Raw genomic sequence first — 20,718 nt, forward strand, 5'->3', positions numbered from 1 at the left:
AGGAGAAGAAGAAGAAGAAGAAGAAGAAGAAGAAGAAGAAGAAGAAGAAGAAGAAGAAGAAGAAGAAGAAGAAGCAGCAGCAGCAGCAGCAGTAGCTATTTTTGCTCCAGCATGTTCTGATGCCTTTGCTAGGAAAAAAAAAAAAAAAAAAGAATCAAATGGCTGTCATTTTGTGGTTCTCTGTTCAATTCCATTGATTTATGGGTCTATTTTTAAGCCATGCTGTGTTGTTTTTGTTACACAGTGGCTCTATACGATGTTTTGAAATTTGGCTTTGTGATGCCTCCAGCGTTGTTCTTGCTCAGCATTGCTTAGGCTATTCAGGATCTTTTGTGCTTGCATATGAAATTCAATCATTTTTTCTAGTTGTGTGAAGAATGGCATTGGTATTTTCATGGCCATTGCATTGAATTTGTAGCTTTCATTAAAACATGTACAGAAGAGGGCCTGCCTGATAGCTCAGCAGACTAAAGTGCCTGCTTAGGCAGAGCACAGCGGCCAGGGTTCGATCCCTGACATGCAGTGCTGGCCCTGCCCGCGGGATGTGCTGAGAAGGGGACTGAGACTGGGAATGGTGGCATGTGCCTGTAATCCCAGCACTTGGGAGACTGTAAATAGGAGAATTACTACAAGTCGGGTCTACATAGTGCAACCCTGTTGGCCCTAGAGATCCTGACCTAAATACAGAAATAAAATAAAATAAAATAAAATAAAATAAAATAAACTATGTACAGAACAATAAGAAAGAATGGAAATCTAATGCAAGAAATATGGAGAATGAAATGGTATCAAGAGCCTAAACACAGAGTACATGTGTGTGGGGGATCTTAAAAATTGGGTGTTATAACTGCAAATGATATAACAAAGGACTCACTCTCTTACTACATGTATTAAAGTCTCTCAGAAATTGATAGAAAAAACATACAATCTAATAAAAAAAAAAGAGGGTATAAACAATCTATCAAAATGGAAACAGAGGGCAGGCCAGATAGCTCAGCACCTGCTTAGGTGCAGGGACAGGGTTCAATCCCTGTTGTGCTGTGCCAACCCCACCCCTGGGACATGCTGAGATGGCAATTAAGACTGGGCGTGGTGGAGCATGCCTGTAATCCCAGTGCTTGGGAGGCTGAAAACAGGAGAATCACTGTGAGTCCAACCTGTGTAGTGAGACCCTATAGACCTTGTACTAAATACATAAAAATAAATAAGTAAAAAATAAAAAATGGAAACAGAAATGACTTTGAAATGTTTTCTTAAAAAACTATTTGATCTCATTTTAAAACAAATGCAAATGGTAGCTACTGCGACAATCTATACTTCATTTATTAAACAGAAAAACATTTACATGTTTGATAGCTCTACATATTGATAAGGCTATGCAGGAAAATGATTCTTTCAAACAGTGTTGACAGGTATTTTGATTACTTTTCTCCAGTTGCTCAGAGAAAAACCCTGTCACCCAAAATTAAAGGGGGAGAGGTTTATTTAGCCTTCAGCCCACAGTCACAGGGCGGCAGGCGAGAAACAGTTTGTGGCAAGCAGAAGGTAGCAGAAACAAGGAGGTAAAGACAAGCAAGTCCTTTTCTATCCCTTACATTGTATCCTGGATTAGGATGGTACCAATCCAATGGTGGACTGATTTAGTAATCACCTACCCTTAATCCTAGCACCCTTAATTCTAGCACTGCACTGTGAATCAATCACACGCTCTAGATTGAGCCACCTCCAACACAGCCCCGTCTATGACTGCATGAGGCTTTGGAGGGACATCAAGACAGAAATTGTGACAGCAGGAGCCTTGTAGACAAAAGGAAAATTTAGCAACAGCTGTCAATGTTGCAAACATGCTTCCCCTGTGGAGCAGCAGTTTGAGCTTTAGGAAGTCACCTAGTATGAGCAAAGCTCCTCGCTGTAGCACCCTCTCGGGTTAAGAGCATGAGTGCTGGAGCCCAATAGCCTGACTTTTGGTCCCAGCACTAACATTCACTCAAACGATGGCCACAAATAAGTTACTAAATCTTCACCACACCTTAATTTCTTCATCTATAAAGTGGGAGTAATAATAATATTTACTTCTGTGGGTTGGAGGCAAGATTAAGTGATTGAATAAACAGCACTACAAACCTGCCCCTGTGATGAATGCGTTAGCTCTTGTGCTCTAATATCAAAGATGTATGTTTATTTCTTGGGGACAGGATGAGATATTAGGTGGACTCCTAGAACAAAGACGTAAAAGATGAATGCGTACAATTTTTGTGGAAATAACTCCAAGCTATATTTAGGGGGAAAAAAGCAAGGCCCGCTCTATGTAGAAAAGGACAGAGACTAACAGAGTGTTTCACTGGTCTCTTATGGGTAGTACACAAAGAATGTCTCTGCGAGGATACCAGAAAGGATGGACAAGCCAAGGCAGGAGAGAGATTTTTTATTATTTACATTTCGTATAAGAAAGAAACATGGGTATATAACCTGTTTATCAACAGTAACAATTTTAAAATAATCCCCATGAATTAAAGATATAAATGTACTAAGAAAAAAAATACATTTCAGAAAAAATGAGTGCAGTCATGACATTAGAAAAATGAAATATTTTTCGTGAAAGAAACAAAAACACAAAACATAGAAAACCATTGATAACTTTAACTACATCAAAAATTTAATTTATTTTTATTTATTTATGTATTTTGCAGTACCGGGGTCAAACTCAGGACCTTATGCTTGCCAGGTAGGCACTTAAGCCACTGACCTCTCTCCCTGGCCCCCTAAATTTAATTGATCTTACTTTTTGAAGTGCTGGAAGTTGAATTACATTTTTTTAAACTTGAATAGCAATTATCCTCATAAAGTTAAAATATTTTGAATTTAAGAAACTATATTGAACTCACGCACCTACAATTTTTAGATGACAATGGAATACCCTTCTCTGACAAAACTAAACAAAAAAAAAGAGATACACATGAAGGACCATTTTGTATCTGTTTATTCAAGATAGGATAGATATATAGCTACTTGCTCTTAATTCAGTGAATAGAAAGATTTGTTCTAATAGTATTTGTGGACAGGATATCCTTTCTGCATCTTGTACTATGAATAACCACTAAGAAGACAACAATATGCAATGTATTAATTATTGAAACTGTGCTACTAATTGGTTTTGAAGCTGTCTCATCACTATTTGTTTCTTATCAATAAAATTAAAAAAAAAAAAAAGAAAGAAAGAAACTGTATTGAGCAATGGCTCTCTATATTGCCCAAGCAGTTCTCAAATTCTTAAGCTCATATAATCTTGTTGGTTCAGACTCCTGTGTGGCTGGGATGACAGACACACACCACCAGGATCACCTTACCACAGTAAAATAAACCCTAAGATTAAGGAAAGAATATTCCAAAATATGGCTAAAAAACTAGCATAAAAGTCTATAAGAAAGTCAACTTTAAAAATAAGCAAATGATATGAAAATGGAATTCAAAGGTGACCCCTCAATAATTGAACAGGTCTTACAGTGTCAGAATCAATGTGAAGTAGGTGAAGACCTACCATAATGTTTTTCTTGACAGAAACTGCAGTAAACAGCTGATCAACAAGGGGTGACCAAAACTATGGTGAATGTTTAAGATATATTGTTAGGAATTTCCCTCAAGACACTCTTACTTGCTTCGAATAATCGTCCCATCATTGTGGTAAAGTCACCATAATAAAATTCTTTTTATTTAAACATTTTCTGTTCGATCCCTGGGCCTGCCATCTTGGCCCCACCCCAGGAGCATGCTGAAATGGCAACTAAGACTGGGCATGGTGGTGCCCACCTGTAATCCCAGCACTTGGGAGGCTGTAAACAGGAGAATCACTAGGAGTCTAAGCTAGTAGTGAGACCCTGAAAACCCTGTAGACCCTTCCCTAAAATACAGAAGAAGAAAAAATAAAAACATTTTGTGGTAAAAAGGGACAAAGAAAGGCCCACTTTTCAGTTACCCTTGTATGCGAAAGCAAACAAAACAACAAAATGAGTGTTTAGTGTGAAAACACTACACGCTGGCAAGAACTTAGAGAAATAACAACTATCGCGTGTATACTGTAGTGGAACTACAAGCCATAGAAAGTAACTCTGGCTCGCTCAAACTGAAAAGGAGTTTGAACAAGTGAGAAGAAGATTCCAGAATCTGGGCAAAGGCTGCACAGCAGCCCTGTAGTAATAGGAGCAAAGAGTTGATGTTGACTAAGCCAGGGCTAACTTTGTGCTACTGAACCAGACTGAGGAGCCCAGATACAGGTGCTTTGTGTCCCGAGTCCTGTGTTGGGACAGTGAGGGTGGCATCTGCTGGGCCAAGTGTCAGTCAGGACTGTGCTCTCCAATGACCCAAAGGGCTGGCAAAGGAAGTGTTGTTATACATATGCAGTTTCCTTCATGGGAGGGGAACTGGGTCATACACTGTCTTCTACATGAGGATGCCTTTAAATATAGAACAAATGTTCAGATCCAGGACGACAAGGAAAGAACACGTCCCCTCAAAAAAGAATAATATATTTCATGACTAGCAACTTCATTTCTAAGTATATACCCATGGATTCAAGAAAATGTTTATTTCTCTATTTGCTGTCTCCATAAAAGAAAAAAATTGGAACTAATCTCATTTTATTCATTGTGAAGCGTAGGATAAATGAGTTAATTATACAATATCATGTATAATTAAATGCATGAAAAAGTACTACATGAATCAAGATGGATAAATCTTAAAAATTGAAGAATAAATTTACATATGAAGTTTAGGTATAATGCTCCTTACATTAAATGAAATCATGTGTGAAAGTAGAGTATAAGATCAGATTGATATATATGTAATGAATTTGAAAAACATGCACAGAAATGTTACATAGCGACTTCAGGATACCTTTGAGGGAATAAAAGAGATTAGGGTAGGTTGGAGCGTTAGCTATCACATGTTGTTGTAGTCAAGGTTTATAAGGAAAAAGATTTGATGCAGCACACAACTTATAGATTATTTTATAATACCTAAAGTATGAAATGCAGAGGAGTTTAGGGCATCTTTCCACATTCTAGAGACCCAAAAGAATCCAGCTGAGGGCCTGGATCCCACGGCGGTGTCCCACACCAGTCCACCTGAAGGCCTAGAGCCCACCATGATGACTCATGCAAGTCTGTGTTAAGGATCTGTGCTGGGAAAACCCAAAAGTCAGTGGTGAAAGCTGGAAAGTCTGTGCCCATGGCATGAAGGATCTGAGTCAGCAGGCTGAGGGATCCGCACCGGAGCCAGGAAGCGATGCTCAAAGTAAGGACCACAGCTCTCCCACAGCCATTTTCAGCAACAGCGAGGACCCAAGCCCCTCTGACGATAAGAACAGCTGAGTTCATATCAGGAAAACCAGCATGACAGGCTTCTCTGGGAGAACCAACAGCCCTCCATTTTGCCTTCCAGTTCTCCTTTCATGCTGCTGGCAACAATCTTCAGGCATGCCCTTCATACCCAGAACTCACTTCAGCTGGGTGTTTCATGCCTACCCTTAGATAATCCATCACATATGTCTTTTTAAAAATGCCAATTTTGGAATAGTATTGATATTTGGGTGGACAATGTCATTGCTTTACCTAGATTCCTTTGGAGCGCTTATTGACATCAAAGGTCACTTGTATCAACACTTTGGCTCAAGTCAGTTTCTGGGAACCTTACTGAAGCCAGTGTCTGAACATAAACTCCCATCTCCCCGACAGGTGTCTGTGACTCTACTTACTCCTTTTGCCTGTAGGTGAATGAATGTACATATTCAGATCTAAGCCACATTCTCTCCCTATGCACTAAATTCAGTCCCTGTCACCTATTCAAGGCCTCACTGCCACAACTGTCTTTCTTCCAACACCATCAGCTTTTTTTTCTATAACAACTTTTCCAAAATAGAATAAACCTACTATAAATGTCGTATCTTAGAAACAACTCTCTAGACCTTCCTTCTTTCCTCTTTTTGGCATTATCTCTCATTTCTTTGCTCCTTTTTGCCCCAAAATTCTTGAAAAGTTTGTTTCAGCTTTGTTTCTCCAATTTCTCTTTCACTTCTCCAAAGTGCACGAGCAACACATTGCTAAATCAATGATCTAATCCTTAGCTTTCAGAGGACTGCTAAGTAATCACCTCCTATACCCTGAAACATTTTTCCCTTGCTGTGATAAGAGTCTTAAGTGCTGTTCAGTACACACTCACTTTCCTCACTACGAAATGAATGTTTCCCTATTGTTTTGATATTGGACGTGGCTCTGGGACATATGAGAGCCAATGGAAAATTTACTAACCTGCTACAAGGCCTTCAATCTGCTCTTGGGTTTTGGATTGGCTTTTGCATCTCAGTGATCATAAAAGAAGATCTCCAAACTGGCTAAGCTCCAGGATAAACACACACTGAAGATCCAACCCCAACCTGCAACATACGGCAGAGCTGCTTAGCTGAGCACAGCGTAGGAAGCTGAATCAAACCAACCCACACACCCGTGGGCATAAAAACAAATATATGACCATAAGCTATTGAGATATAAAATGAAGATATAAAGCTTTATGGTGGCAATATCTACCTAACACACCTGTCATCCAGAACCTGTCCCTCCCTGACTGACCATTGCTCAGTCCCCTGACCATTTATGACCTGAAGTCTGGCAGGACCAACCTCCAGACCTTTTCTCTTTTCTCATTCTTGGTACCCTTAGATACTGTCACATCCTTAAACACAGTCTGGAAGCCCAGGTCTCTCTCTTGAACTCCAGACTGATCAAACAAACTGCCTGCCTGACTTGCCCATTTGGATTCCTAACAGGAATCTCCAACTCACTGTTTCACAGGCAACTCCTCTCCCTTCCCCAACTTTTCCCCTCAGTCTTCCTCTTGTGAAGTGGCAAGTCTCACCTCCCCTTAGCGTGAGGTAAGCATTTTGGAGTCACTCTTGACTTAAAAAACAAAAGACCCTCATCCTTGAGAATGGCCCTTGACACCTTCAGAATTTTTTTTTTTTTTTGCGGAACCAGGGATTGAACTCAGACCATTGCAGTTGCCAGGGAAGTGCTAATTCTACTGAGCCATCTCCCTGCCCCCCCTTCAGAATGTTTTTAAAATCTGGCCCTTTCCCTACTACCTCCCTGTGCAAGCCGTCTTTATCTCTTACCTGGATTGTGCAAGAGCCTCCTAGTATCTTCTTGCTTCAGTTCTTCCTCTCATCACCCCATACTCTGCTCAAAAAATGTTGCCTGAATACTTTCTTTCAAACCTCAGTCAAATGGGGTCAGTCTTTGACTCAAACTGCTCCTTAAGCTTTTGACCTTGTTTTTTTTTTTTTTTTTTTTATTACTGCTCTAGTGCCCCAGCTCGGCCACTCTGACCTTCCTGCTATTTCATGAATTTTAGCGTTTTAACCAGGCTTGTTCTCACTGGCTGGTGGAGCCATCCTTGGCCGTGACTACTTGGAGAGACACAAGCTCCCCTACACACCTTTAAAAATCTCCACTTAAGTGATGCATTTCATTGAGGCCTTTTCCTAGCCACTGTACCACTGTGACTCACCATCTCCAAAGGTCCTGTAGTCTCCCTTTTTTCTATATATTTCACTTATTTATTCATAATTTTATTAATTGTAATCCCCTACTAGAATGAATGTACAGACCATGAGAACAGGAAATATAGTTTATTTTGCCATTTCTTCAATCTTTGGGTCAAACCAGTAGCAGGGAGTAGCATTTAACTATTTAAAAAAATTGATCCAGTGCATTGGGCACACATCTGCAACCCCAGCACTAGTGAGGCAGGAGGATGGCTGCAAGTTCAAGATCAGCCTGGGCTACAAAGTGAGCTGGAGGCCAGCCTGAACTGCACAGTGAGACCCTGTCTAAAAAAAGAAAAAATAAATGTTTTACCTTCTACATGAGGATGCTTTAAATATATAACGGAAGGAGAAATCTTTAGTTTCTTAGACTTCAAGATTCTCTTAAATTTGAGCTTTCGTGTTTTGGGTTCTCCTCTAGGTGGCATAAATCAGTGCTCTCAACCTTTTCCATAAAGCATGAAAGAATAAAGTGGAAGGAAGAGAATTTAGGAGGAAGACACACCCCGGCCCAGGGATTATTCTTCCCACCTGTCCTTCCCGTTGCGTTGACCTTTACCCCGATTCCGTGTTAACTCACAGCACAAGAACACAGTGCACTTAGGTGAGAGGCTTGGGCCACAACTGCAACTTTTCCGACCATGGGGGGCAGGGGGCGGTCAGTCCAACTCTAGCGCTCGGTTGTGCCTTGTAAGCATGGCCCTTGTCTAGACTATTTTGGTTTCCAGTTATCGATGCTACGATTCCACATTGCAATGACGGCGGATAGGATCAGAATCAGACGCGAGACCAGAAAACTTGGCGGCGGAGAGAAACTAAAGCTCCGAGGTCTGACCACTGATTCCCGGCCCCTCCCTGCCCAACAGTAGATAAGAAGAAATGAGTGTGCCAGACTTTTCCCCTCAACAGTTGGTGGTTACTGTTGAGGGGAACAGGAAAACCGCCCACTAGTATTAGGCACCATCTGCCGGGCACTGCCCAACAGACAGGTCTGCTCCGCAAGTGCAACGCTTCACCCATTTCCTAAGAACCAGCACGCGTGGTGCTGGCCTCCACCGGGCTCCCTCTCCGCGGGTCCCTGGGTCGGTGCAGCCTCCTGGAGCAGGACGTGGTGTCGCCTCTCCCGGCCCCAGCCAGGTTTTCCTCTTTTCTGATCCTCCCGTACCCAGTTCCCAGGTGAGCTCTGCAGAGCGCCGCGGCTCTCGCTGCCTTTACACTCAGTCTCCAGGGGACCCCAGCCACTGCTCGCGGGCTCCCCGGGCAGCGCGGGGGCGCAGGGCGCGGCAGGAGGCGGGCACCGGGGGGCGGGACGGCGCCGCCCTGGTGACGCGAGGAGGGCGAGCCCGCAGGTGGCACCCGCCCGCCGCCCGCGCTCTTTCACAGCCTGGTCGGGCGCGGGCTGCGGGCGCCGCAGAGACATTCGGCTCCGGGCGCGGTGAGTGCGGCTCCGGGCGCGCCGGGCCGGGCGGGCCGAGCTGCTGTGCGGCGGGGAGGTGGGGGTCCGGGGCGGAGCCGGGGGCAGCGGCTCTAGGCTCTAGGCCCTCGCGGCCCCGGCTCGGTGGAAGTTCGGGGCGCACCCGGCCTGTGGAGGGGTCGGGGCGCCGGGGCCCTGCTGCAGGGCCGGGGGCGCGGTGCGGTGAGCGAGGCCGGCGACCTCGGCGGGGCCACCCCGCGCCCGGGCCCCTCCTTTCCGCCTCCCGCGCGCTGTCGCTCTCGGGTGGGGGGAATCCGGGGTGCTGCTCCGAACGGGCGCTGTCGCCTCAGCTCCCGGAGCAGCATCTGGTCCCGGCAGCTGCCGCTGGCCCAGGAGGGAGGAAGCGCGCAGAGCTGAGGAACAGGTCATTCCGGAGATAGAAGAGGAGCCTCGCCTGGCATCTCAGTGCGTCTGCCTCCCAGCAGCCAACGTACATGAAACACACCGGCTGCAGAGAACTCCTATAAGCCCCAGGGAACGGGGGCCGGGGAGGATCTGCGTCCTCCCCCTACCCTTCTCTGTGAGTTTGGGCAAACAGGTCCCCGGGCTGGGGACAAAGTCTCCAGGAGCAGCCAGGGTCCGCCCCTCGGGTTGAACCCGCTCTTGCTGAGGTCGCCTCTCAGCAAGCTTTTTCACGGAGTCCATCCCTTCTTACCCACTCCTTGCCTTTATTGCTTAACTGCCCTGGAAGAGGCATTGACATTAGTGTCACTACCTTCTGGCTGCAATTGGCTTATTAATTGCTGTAATGTGTAGTTTGTGCTCCCCAAGTTCAGCGAGAACTAATACAATCCATTCCTATATCACGGCAGACATTTGTCAAGTGGTTGTGTGCTAGGTAGGTCCCATCTACGTGATTATATTAATGATGGGCTCTTCCACAGTCCTGTGAAGCAGGCGACACTCTTCTCATTTTAGTGATGAGGAAACTGAGGCCGGAGGGCCCACACCTACATACCAGTAGGACTTCAACTCTGGGCTTTTGCTCTTCGGCAGAAGCTGTTGTTTTCAGTGCTAACCCCCTCTCCCCAAGTTCCTTTCTTGGTCCTCATTTTCCTGAAGCGCTTGTGGTGTTTCAAGCATCAGACCATGCCCTGGCCTTTGACTCCCTCCTTCCTTTTTGAGTGCCCCTCCACGGGGTGAGTCTCTGGTGATGCAGCACAGGACAGGTGCTAATGAACGCACACTATTTCTAGAGCACCCTCCCCAGTTGGTTCTCTCTCTCTCCCTCTCCCTCTTTCCCTCCCCCTCTTCCTCTCCCCTCCCCTCCCCCTCTCCCCCTCTCCCCTCCCCCTTCCCCTCCCTCTTTTCCCTCCTCCCCCTCCCCCTTCCCCTCCCTCTGGCTGGCTTCCTCTCCCCACAGATTTCATGAGATTTTGCTTCTTCTCTCAGCTTTACTGCTGCACCTTTAGATTCCGTGCCCTTTAAGTGTCTGCTTCCATTTTAGTGTAGCATCTCAGTGCACATTGCCATACTCCATTTGAACTTGGCCAGCTTTCTCCCCAAAGTTACTGTAGAGGATTATTTCTACCCGGGGTCTCACCATATCCTAGTCTTCAAGGTGCAAACCTCAGCTGTTCCCTCTCATATGTTAGCCTGGCTTGAACATGAAATCTCTTTGTTCCAACTTTTGTGGAACAAATGTGGTTGCATCTGGCCTTCATCGGTCTCCACCCCCACTGAGATAGGGCAGTTGGATGATGCGGTAGTCAGGCCACATAGGAATCATTTCACAAAGCCTGTGGAAAGTGCTGTGCGACTGACCTAAGTTTGAGAGGCACTGCCAAGAGAGAATTGGTTATTCACAGGAAGGCTTGAGGTGAGGAGTCTAGCAAAGTGGAAGGCAGCACTAAAATAGTTAGCATGGGAGAGGAGAAGAGGACTCCGTTGCTCTGAGCCCAGTTCCACCACCATAACTGTTTTACTCTTCTGTCTTTGCCACTCTATTTGTATGCAGGGTTTTTTTTTTTGCATTTTTCTTCATACCCAGTTTTCATGTTCTGTTTTCCATAGAACACATAGGAAGCACTTTGATATTAATTTTGAACATTCATTGTTTGCTTTATATTCCAGTGATTGCAATGCACTTTACTTAATGTGCCATTGTGGGGCAGGTAATCTAGCAACAAATGATAAACAATCTAGATTATATCCTTTGTAGAAGGGTCAGGGAGATGATTTAGTAGAATAAGAGCTTCCCTGGCAAGTGTGAGGGCCTGAGTTCAATCCCTGTTTCCACCGAAGGGGGGGGAAAAAAAAAAGCATAACCTTTGTAGAGATATCGTTTTATGGATAGATAACCACCTTTCTGCTCTTTGGCAAAATATCTGAGCTACACAACTCAAGGGGGAAAGATGTATTTTTGGCTCATGTCTTCAGAGGCCTTAGCCTGTGCTTGACCAGTTCCATTGCTTTTAGGCCTGTGGTGAGGCAGAAATACCACTGTAGAAGGACACAGCAAAGGATAGCAGCTTACCTTGTGGTGGGAAGCAGAAGGCATCAAAGAGTCAAAAGGGGAAGGGGCAGGGACAAGTGTACCCTTCAAAAAGACAATCCTTAGTGACCTACTTCATCAGCTTTACCCTGTTTTGTAACAGCACGTAGGGCTGTGGACTCATCCGTGGATTAATCTGTTGATGAGGTTCCACCCTCATGATCCAGTCGCTTCTTCTGGCTCCATCTCCTTGGGAATAAAGCCCCGGATGTGTGACACATCGGGGAGCAGTTCGTAGATAAACAATAACAGAGAGTGTTCCAAGTGGAACTGGAACACAACTGTGGTCTATTTCATGATTTTCAATACAAATTGTCAGACTCCTGAAATAACTGTAGAGCAAATCAAAACAGTAGGACAGGAATACTGTGGCTACCTTCTCTAAGAAGTGACAGTAGTTTCCTTCAATATGAACAGTATTATGAACTATTTCCTGAGGCTGCTGTGACAGTGGACCACTAAACAGGTGGCTTAAGAGAGCAGGAACACATTGTCTCCAGCTCTGAAGCCTAGGGTTCTCAATCAGATTGTCAGTGCTGTTGATTTATTCCAAGAGCTTTGAGTCAAAATTTGTCCTATGCCTTTCTCCATGTGCTTTGCTCAGAGGCCATTTGTTCCAATTTTGTCTTCCCATAGCACCCTACATGTCCTTATGCACCTGTATATGGGCATAAACTTGTGCCCTTTATGAGGGCACAAATCATACTGGATTGAGGGCCCACCCTACTCTAGTGCAACCTCACCTTAAGTAATTATGTCTGTCAGGGCCCAATTTCCACATACCGTTGCATTCTGAGGCACTGGGCTTTGGGGGTACTGGGGTGCTAGAGTTAGGACTTTCTTTTTGGAGGGATCTAATTCACTCTGTACTAGGGAAGGTGCAACATAGTGGGACATACATATACAAACAATTCTATCATCTAGTTAGCTTGCAGATGTAGGACTCTCTGATTTAATTAGTTGAGCTCCATGATGAACCTTTGTTTGCCAAATGCAAGTATTAACTTCAGTGTAGGGAAGGATGTTATTTGTCAATAATAACATTTTAGAGTCATTGTAAATATGGCAGCATGTTGAAATGAGAAATGGTGTGAATTTGAAAATATCTATCATACAATATAGAAAGACACATGCCAAAAGCACAGTAGTTAGACAAGGATATATCTTACATAGGTTTTTGGGATTCATCCAGTTTTGACCATTCATCAGTTATGGAAAATTTGGAAACCAGTACAAACTGAACAGTTTATATAAGATTGTAGTTGACATTTCCAGTTATTCTTGATGATTTAGATATATTAAAAGCACATATTACTTCATTAGTCTGTAAGATTATTCTTTTTGTAAGTGATAGAGACAGGCATACCATCTTAATTTTTCTTGATTACAGTATTATTGAAATGACATAAGTTTCCCATATAATTTTTTAAGTTTTCTAGGTTAAAGGTCAGTCAGCCAGCCTGGAGAAGCAGTTGCTCAGGCTGTAACCACCAGCAGCACAGGTTTTCAATCTCAGTTGAGGCACAGAGCCAAACTTAGACTAGACTGAGGAATTTCAGAAGTTGCATATTCAACAAACACTGGGGTGTCAGCTCCATGTCAGGCCAAGCTCTGGCGGGGTGCTGAAGCCAGTGTAGGTCTGTGTGGGCAATAGGGAGGCAGGCAGTGACAGAACCAGGCCATACACAGACAGACAGGATGTAGGAGGCAAGCTAAGGTAGGCAGAGGGTGGCCCTGCTGAGCTAGAAGAAGGAGAATGGGAAGTGGAGCCCTGGAGAAGGGAGGTAAGGGCTGGGAAATCGAATCCAGGCAGGGAGGAGGCAGGTGTAGATCAGAGGATTGGAAGTACCCCTTTGTAGCTAGAGAGGAACATATGAGCTGGGGCTACATAGGAATGGAAGGGCCTGCTTGGCCTAGTCAAAGTTTGGAGTTTATCCTGAAGTTAATCGGAGCTATTGGAGACCTACAGGGTGAGACCTGTTAAGATTTTTAAATGCTTTCCTCTGGTGTTTGCTGCTTAACCTTTATGGAAGTTGGCCTTCCATATAGGCTGCGTCTCATTTCCCTGTCTGAATGGGAAAGGACTGCTGTCTTCATTGCCATCCTTAGCTATCTTGTTTATGCTTAACTTCTAGCTAATTCCAAATTCCAGGACTATTCGACTAGATCTACTGCTCCAGCATCCTCTGTCCTTCTCTGCTGATACGGTGTCAAATTTGCATTCAAATTTAAACCTCTTATTGACAAATAGGAGGTAAGAAACTGTGGACATGTTTTAGGCATCAGTAAATAGTTGTAGTGAAACACTTCATATGTATTCTATTATGAATCATCTGAGGTCATCTTTATCATGCAGAAGGTAAAGAAAGAAAGGCATTGTGCTCAGAATACACTGCAGGAGCTGTGCAGCCAGGATTATACCCAGTGGATTTATGAAGCTCAGGCCTTTCCAACTCTGTATACCAGCTCTGTGTGTTGAGAATGCCCAGAGACTGTGATATTATACAATAGTTTTGTGAGTCATAAAAGCAGACTCAATGTAAGACTGTTAGGATCAGTGGTAAGAAAGTGAGTTCTAGAAAAAGTTTGACTTAACCTAAAGACCTCCCTGCCTCCTCTCTATCCCAAATTTATAGAGTTTGCCCTAATATCAAATTGGTGATTTGGTTTTTTTAAAGAATTAAATGACATAGCCAAACGCAGAACTAAGGCACAGGGTGCTCGTTCCTTAAGGGTGGCTTGTTGTCAGTCTCTTTGCGAGTCTCTGAGCAAATGTGGAATGAAATTTTTAAAATTAAGTTGTGAGGACCGCTATCCCGAGAAAGGAAAAATAAGAGCTATATGTTTGAACATGTTCAGTTTCCATTTCTGTAGGTTTAAAAAAACAGTTGAGTGTTGTCGACTTGCATGTGGTTCATCTTGATAATAATATAACAATGCCATTAATTCCAATAAGTTGGCCTAGTATGACTGTACTCCTCATTTCCTGGTGGAGCAGACAGGTTGTACCAGGTATGAGGAGCCCTGGTTTCTAGAGACCATTCCCTGCTCCAGACCTGGGTAATTGGCCCAGCCACAGTATGTTGTATGTGTTGTAAACCTATTAATGCAAGTTACATTTGTTGTTGCAATAGATAATTTAAACAAGTGTAAATTTATGAAACCTGAGTGTACAAGGACAGAGTATTATGTGAAAAGGAAGTTGAATTCTTTGGAAAATTTCCATAAAAGTGAGTCACTGCAAAGATATGTCAGGGAAACTGTAAAAGATCAGAAAGAAAATCAGAAAAAGTAGAAAGATAATATCCTGAGTTTACCTTAAGAATTTGTTTCATTGTTTTGCTTTTAGGTTTTTGATCAGCTTAGAAAACTAAAACTGGAAGTTGTAGAAAATAAAGTCTGGATAAAATTATACCTGGAAAATATTGGTGAACAGCAGTTGTTTGAGGGAAGTCTTCTATGTACATTTTTTAAATTTTGTATTTAGTGCAGGGTCTACAGGGTCTCACTACACAGATCAGACTCATAGTGCTTCTCTTGTTTTCAGCCTCCCAAGAGCTGGGATTACAGGCACATGCCGCCACGCCCAATCTCAATCCCCATCTCAGCACTCCCCAGGGGCGGGGCTTCTATGTACTTTTTAAAATGAGGAAATTAAGACTTTTGTACACTTGAAGGTAAATAAAATGTCCATCGTAGGACCGAGCTTTTTGTTATTTCACTACCAATATATTTTTGATTAACCAGACCCAGTTAAAATAGATGTTATTTGTGTGATTGCTATTATTTATGCTATATTATAGTAAGTAGTCAAACCAAGCCTGGAATTACTGTAGTAATAAGCATTAAGAAAGAAAACACTGCCAGAGTCCCTATAGATTTTCTTTTCTTTGCTCAATAAACCATGGTAATGGTACACAATCAAATCGTACTTCTTCCTTTAAGTTGGACTTTTGGCTTCCATGTGATGTTTAAACTTATTTTAACAGTGTGAACCAATGTGTAGAACTTAGAACCAATGACTGCAGGCTTTAATTAACGTGCATGAAACTTGAAAGAAAGAAATACATAGGGCCTGGGGAGAAGGCTCAGTAGAATAAGTGTTTCCCTGGCAAGCGCAAGGGTCTGAGTTCAATCCCTGGTTCCCTCCTCCCCAAAAAAAGAAAGACAAACAGACATACTATTGCATTATCCAGAGTTTATCAAACTTGATGAAAAGTGTTTGTGTTGGCAATGGAGCTGTCAGGTTGAGTTGGACAAGCACAAAAATTCTAGTTCCAACCAGTAATTATGGAAGTGTGCCCATTCTTTTCTAAAGCATTAATTGTTTGATGAGAAATTTATGAGAAAAAGAAAAGTACATTTTAAAATGATGGCACTTATTGAGCACTGGCTGCCTACCAGGTACTGTGCTAAATTCTGTATATGCCTTATCTCATTTCATCTTCACGGAAGCGGTCTGAGGAACACGATATTGTTGCCATTTTGTGCATAAGGAAAGGTGGGGCTGAGCTTCCCTGAGACGTGTCTGTCTAAGTTATCCTACCTGAGGGTCTAACAAGTGAAACTTGTGCTGGTGCACGAGCATGTAGGAATGTTAGAGTGTTTTGAACTGTGAGGAAATTAGAAGGGAACTTAGAGGTCATAGAGGTCAACTTTTGTGTGTGTATATGTATGTGGTATTGGGGATTGAACCCAGGGCTTCTACAATGACCAATATTGCTAGCGGGTTTTGTTTTGTTTTTATTTAAATATTGGGTCTTGATCCGACATTAAATTGCCCAGGCTGATCTGGAATTTGCGATCATCCTGCCTCAGCCTCCTAGAGTGCTGGGACTGCATGCATGTACCATCCACCCAGCCAGGTCAAGCTCTTTTAGAGGTGAGAACACAGAGAGCCAGAAAGGCCAAGTAATTTGGCCAACACCACAAGCCTAGTTAGCATCGAGGGACTGGAAATGAGTTCTCACAGAGAGACCCAGGTGACTTTCTGACTTATGATCCTTGACTCTACGTATGACTTACGCTGCATTTTTGAAGCCCCAGAGTTGCCCTGCTTCCTCCTTGACTCCAGAGAACAGCAGCAACTACTCCTAAGACTACTCCAGCATGTGGATGGGGCAGGGACTGTGCTTCCTCCAGGTCACAGGCAGGAAACCGAGGCTAAGGCAGCACAGTGCTATACTTAATCCTGACACTGACATTGTCAAACGTGTTCCTGAGCCACGGCTGAAAGTGTTAAAGAAGAAAAGACATTGTTTTAGCAAAGAGGACTGAATTGTTGAGCCCAAGCCATAGGTTTTTCTCTTTATCTAACTCCTCTTCCTTTCCCTGTTCTTTTTCTTTTTTTTTAAATTTATTTTTTTATTAATTTTATTGGGAAACAAGTAGCAATGAGACAGTGTCAAAACCGATTATTAGGACAGTTTCAATAATTAATACACTGCATATTGTTGTCTTCATAGTGGTCATTCATAGTACAAGATGCAGACATGAGATCCTTTCCGAACACTATTAGTACTAATTTTTATTCTCATTGAATTAAGAGAAAGTAGCTGTATATCTATCCTAACTATTCTGCATATAGATACAAAATGGGCCTTCATTTGTATCTCCTTTTTTCCCCCCTGTTCTTTTTCTTTAGTGCTAATTTCAGTCTTCTTCCAGGGACTGCTTGTGTATTTCATGGAAGTACCATTTGTGAGGTTAGGTAGAGGTGAGATTAATGGAGAGTTAGGTCTCTGTCTTCACTTCCCACTGCTTGAAATCACCTGTTCATCCTTGTCCTTTAGTTTCTTCTCATATCCTTAACAGCCAGAGCCATGGTGGGTCATTAGTCATCACCTTCATATAAGGCAGAAAGGTGTTGCTCAGTTCTTGCTGCTTTGTGTCCTCTGAATTCAGTTTTAGAGATCAGATCATGAGAGGTTCCAAGAACATTTAGTGATTTTTCTCAGAGTCACCTGAGAAAAATATGTGGACAGCTGGGTCTGGAATATGAACACTTGGCCTACACATCCTGCTGCTTAATGTCAGTTTTCTCATCTTTAAAAAAAGTGTTGGGAGAGAGATAGTTCATATACTTATGAAATAAGTGTAAAATTTGCCTATTATCATATATGGTTTGCATTCTTTTTTTTCCCCAAAAAAGGCTTAACATGCTCACATAAATGTAGCCAGGTGCAAGTATGGGAGGGTAGGAATCTAGGTGACAAAGTTGTAATGAATGGAACACTGAATTTTAACAACAAGCTCAGAGCTCAGGTTGAAAAGTTGCCACAACTGCAAGGATCTTTTTTGTATTCCCTTAGAGGGGAAAAAAAAGTAGACTTAATGAAGAATAAAGACTTGAAATACTTCAAATAAAGAAACTTCAAATACTCTTCAAATTAACATTAACTTTTTTTTAGTTTTTAAAAATAATTTTATTGAGAAACAAATAGCAATGAGACAGTTTCAAAACTGATTACTAGCACAGTTTCAATAATTAATGCATTGCATAGTGTTGTCTTAGTGGTTATTCACTGTACAAGATGCGAACATGATATCCTGTCCATAAACACTATTAGAATAAATCTCTCTATTCATTGAATTAAGAGAAAGTAGCTGTATATCTATCCTAACTATTTTGAATATATAGATACAAAATGGTCCTTCAATTGTATCCCCTTTTTCTGTTTAGTTTTGTCAGAGAAGGGTATTCCACTGTCATTTAAATATTGTAGGTGCATGAATCAGGCAAAATATTCCAATATAGTCCAGTAGTCCAAAACAGTAGTGGGTTTTATGAAAGACTGGCAATGTCAGAAGTTGTTGACTTGAGCCTTTTACAGCTCAGCATAATAATATGGCTTTACTTTTTATACTTTGTTTTTATACTTTTCTGCTGGATGGTTAAGACCAAGATAAAGCAAGACCTATATAACAAGAAATGTAACTTTCGTATCTGATAAGGTCAGTCAAATCCCCTCAGGATTTATCCTGAAACCCTGTACCTCAGATTGTAGATCCTTTGTCAGTGTCAGCCATGTGGATGAGTCACGGCCATTGCTTGGCCAATGTGCTCTCTGTGAAAGCCTGAGAGAATGTTTTCTCTCCATGTGACTCTCCTTAGGCGCACTCTACATCACCGATCACTTTCCTCTGTGGCCCCATAATCTCCTCGATCAGAAAATTTCTGACACAACTGAGTTATGTGATGTTACCGTATAAGTTCTCCGATGGCCTGAGTCTTCACTGACCTTGAAAGGCTAGGGCCAAAATGTTGGCTGTCCTTGTAATCCTTCTTTTTCTCTAAGTTTTGGTCTGCAAACTTCGGGTTAGGTCTTCATGCATCATAGGCAACCACTCCCTAGTCAGCTGTATCCTCAACTCTTTTAAAATTTTAAAATCACAGTGAGATTCTTAGGCTGCCCTGGAACTGGTGATCCTCCTGCCTCCACCATGCCTAACCCTGTTTAGTTTTTGATAACTCACTTTGTGGGTGTTCAGTGATGAGATAACTCACTTAGCATTTTTAATAAGGGAGGACTTTCTTTTTTAAAACTAATTTTATTGAGAAAGAAATAGCATTGAGACTGTTTCAAAACAGGTCAGTAGTACAGGCACAATAATTAATACATTGCATATTGTCTTTGTATTAATTATTCATAGTACAAGATGCAGACATGATATCTTGTCTAAACACTATTAGTAAAAATCTTTCTTCTCATTGAATTAAGAGAAAGTAGCTGTATATCTACCCTAACTAATTTGTATATACAGATATATATTTTTTCACTACAAAATGGTCCTTCATTTATATCCTCTTTTTTGTTTACTCTTGTCAGAGATGGGTATTGCATTGCCATTCAAATATTGTAGGTGTGTGAATTCAGCAAAATAATCAAATACAGTCCAGTAGTCCATAATAGTAGTGGGTTATCTGTAGGGCTGGTAATGTCAGAAGTTGTTGACTTGAGCCATTTATAGCTCAGCATATTAATATGGCTTTATGTTTTATATCTCATGTTTATACTGTTCTGCTGGATGGTTAAGACCGAGATAAAGCAAGGCCTATATAACAAAAAGTGTAACTTTTAATAAAGGAGGACTTTGAGAGAACTGCTTCACTGTCCCCAAGGCTAGAATCTCTCAGTGATGTACAGTATTGACTCTAGCAGCAAAAGAGTGGCTTCTTAACATGAGGTTAGTCTGTAGGTGGCCTAGAGAAGGCTCATACACTCCCCAAAGCATCAAGCAGGGGGATTCATGTGATCTATGACAGGGTGTCTCATAGCGCCATACACTCAAGGTTTAAAAGCTAATGATTTAAGAAACATGAAATCTGCTTAATGAAATTGAATTTCCTCTCAATTTTGTGTATACTTTGCTGGCTGCATGTCTTGCACATGAATGTAAACTCCCTGAGAACAGGAATCTTGCAGTATCCTTGGTGTCAAAAGGGTGTTTTGTACATAGCAGGTATCAGCAGCTGTTGGATGAATGGATGTGGACATGGTTGCTTTCCCCAGGGATCTTGAAGTCTGTGACACTCATGAGCCTTGAAGTGTGTTTGTGAACAGAGGACTTGAAGACTCCCTCAGCCAGGGCTCACCTAAAGAGGGCGATGAGTCTTGCTCCAGCTCAACCGATATGGGTGAGATGTGGGTGAGACGGAAAGCACAGTGAGATGGGGGCAGACAACAGAAACGCAGGAACTGTTCCCTCCTACTTAAACATGGAGAGAAAATTTTCGTTTTTTTTGCTTCCTTACCTGTCTTCAAGAACAACAAGAGAAAACAAAAATATAAATGTATCGGTAGCCAGATATGAAGATCAAAATGAACCAAGCTTAAGGTGATAAGAGAGTGAGAAAGTGTGTGTCCTATTTCCAGAAACTCCGAGCTCCTCGGGACCGTTTACTCTTGCAGGTCCATCATGAGCGCTCAGTTGCGCGAGCCCATAGGACTGCTGGCCAGACTGAGACCCGAATCCTACCTGCGTTTTCATCATTCCAGATTGATCTTCTCTGCAAAGCCTTTCTCCAACATTTGCACCTCAATCTGCACTCCACTGCCAAGCCACACACACTTGTGTGGGCAAAATAACCATTCTATTATGGTTTTTGTATTCACGTTGTAAAAGCATTTTTTATAGGAAATAGAAATGAGAGTT

General features: G+C 42.6%; 1 protein-coding gene across 2 annotated transcripts in view; it reads left to right on the top strand.

The window, feature by feature from the left end:
- The window catches only part of Elovl7 (ELOVL fatty acid elongase 7), a 206,562-nt gene that overhangs the window by 117,964 nt on the left and 67,880 nt on the right, over positions 1-20,718 (top strand). The window contains exon 1 of one of the 2 annotated variants that reach the window (XM_004623065.2): positions 8,936-9,029. The exons of the other annotated variant lie outside the window; for it this stretch is intronic. The gene's annotated coding sequence lies outside the window, so the exon portion shown is untranslated. Of the gene's footprint in view, positions 1-8,935; positions 9,030-20,718 lie in introns of those variants that run through there. 2 annotated transcript variants of the gene reach the window in all.

This window comes from Octodon degus, unplaced genomic scaffold, assembly GCF_000260255.1.
Source record: "Octodon degus isolate 3935 unplaced genomic scaffold, OctDeg1.0 scaffold00001, whole genome shotgun sequence".
Lineage (NCBI taxonomy): Eukaryota > Metazoa > Chordata > Mammalia > Rodentia > Octodontidae > Octodon > Octodon degus.